At 36.8% G+C, this 1,909-nt stretch overlaps 1 non-coding gene across 1 annotated transcript; it reads right to left on the bottom strand.

Annotated features, from left to right (window-relative positions):
* Nucleotides 1-807: 807 nt before the first annotated feature.
* LOC135269997 (small nucleolar RNA SNORD19) lies at nt 808-876 on the bottom strand. Its single transcript, XR_010338225.1, has one exon. It is a non-coding gene; the product is annotated as a small nucleolar RNA SNORD19 (small nucleolar RNA).
* Between the last annotated feature and the right edge of the window lie 1,033 nt (nt 877-1,909).

Here is a 1,909-nt window from a genome sequence, read left to right as displayed (position 1 = left end):
AAAATGTTAAGATATTAGTTGACAAGGTGACACAGAGAACTAGGTGAAATTAAGTATAATGGGCACTAAATATCAATTTGGGAAAAAGACCAGTTCATAGAACCTTACTCATGGTGGTATTTTGGAACATTAATGGATGAATCACTTTAGTTTCTGTTCAACCTATACTATGAAGTAGGACTTAAAAAAATTAACTAAAGTTTAGAGTTTTTATAAGTATTATGCATGATTCTAAATACAACTATTCTAAACAACAGAAAATATATGATTTTATTTCTTTCAGTCTTAAGGAGCTTACCCTACAGGTAAATTTATAGCACTTGCTTCTCCAATATCTTCTGGCCACGTGAGCTGAAGTTTTTTTTTTTTTTCTCAAAATGTATGTATACAATTGCTTTATTAAGCGAGAATATTCTTATTCTTAGATGTAGGCTCAAGATTTGCCAACTTCAAATTTTTATTTGTATTTCCTTTTAGGGGAAGATTTAGTGTCAACATTAACATCTCTGGAGAATGTCCCAGGCTTCCAAATGTGATTCCTTGATCAAATACTCCCACCCCCGAAAAAATCTTCCTTTGCTATCAAAATGTTTAAAGAATAAAATGTTCACTAATCAATTAATTTTTAATTTAAAAATGGTATTATTCTTGGTTTCTAGAATTTAACTACATCATTTTCAGCATCATGTATTTTAACAATTTTCTATGTTAGAAATAACAGATTTAAATGTTTAAAGTTTAGAGGCATTTTTTAAGAGTATAACTTATAGACCATAACATTCACCCTTTCAACGCATACAGTTTAATGGCTTTTCTATGTTCAGAGTTGTACAACCATCACCATTATCTAACTGTAGAATATTTTCATCATCACACAAAAACCCAGTACCCATTAAGTAGTCACTTCCCATACACTCTCCCTCCAGCCCTGACAACCACCAATCTATTTTCTCACTCAATGATCTTTCAGCTACTGTGATACTCTGTCAGTGACAAAAACATCCGAGTTCAAAGGAGATATAATCAAAGAGTTGTGGCTTGTTCAGAGAACTGTCTTACTGCTCTGCAGGTGTTTTTGCCATAAGTATGTCCATTTGATCATCAGTTCATTCCCGATACTGGTTGACTCTGTGTCCCCACCCAAATCTCATGTCGAATTGTAATTCCCTGTGTCGAGGGAGGGATCTGGTGGGAGGTGATGGGATCATGGGGGCGCACTTTCCCCTTGCTGTTCTCATGATAATGAATGAGTTCTCATGAGACCTGATGGTTTAAAAGTGTGTAGTACTTCCCCCTTTGCTCTCTCTCTCTCTCTCTCTCTCCGGCAGTCATGTGAAGAGGGCGATTGCTTCCCCTTAGCCTTCTGCTGTGATTGTAAGTTTCCTGAGGCCTCCCAGTCATGCTTCCTGTTAAACCTGTGGAACTGTGAGTCAATTAAAGCTCTTTTGTTTATAAATTACCCAGTCTTGGGTAGTTCTTTATAGCACTGTGAGAATGAACTAATATGATTCATTTTACTATGCATGCATCCAACATAAAGAACCCCATTCCCCACACTCAGTTGGGGCTTAAAAACAATTGAATCACTTTTTCCATGGGCATTGTTATTTTTCTCTTGTAAATTCAGGGATTGAGGTCTTGGTTTAAGACTACTATCATCTGTGTATGAGCTGGACACAAGGTTGAAGGAAGTGACTGAAGGTAAATTAGAGCCTTACTCGCCATCCTAAAAATCCCAGCCTTCCATTGTGGAGCTTGAGGGCCCTGATACAGCATTATTACTGTTCTGGAAATGTAACATGAGTGGCCAGGAGCCAGCATAGATGAAAAAATGCCCAGTTACCCCATTAATTGCTCAAAATCTGTTATTCACACCACACAAAAACACACAGCATATGAGGTCATAAAT

Source organism: Aotus nancymaae, unplaced genomic scaffold, assembly GCF_030222135.1.
Source record: "Aotus nancymaae isolate 86718 unplaced genomic scaffold, 86718_ANA_hifiasm-v0.15.2.pri h1tg000058l, whole genome shotgun sequence".
Taxonomy (NCBI): Eukaryota; Metazoa; Chordata; class Mammalia; order Primates; family Aotidae; genus Aotus; species Aotus nancymaae.
Note: the sequence above shows the minus strand (reverse complement) of the source record. Positions and strands in the feature narration are given on the sequence as shown.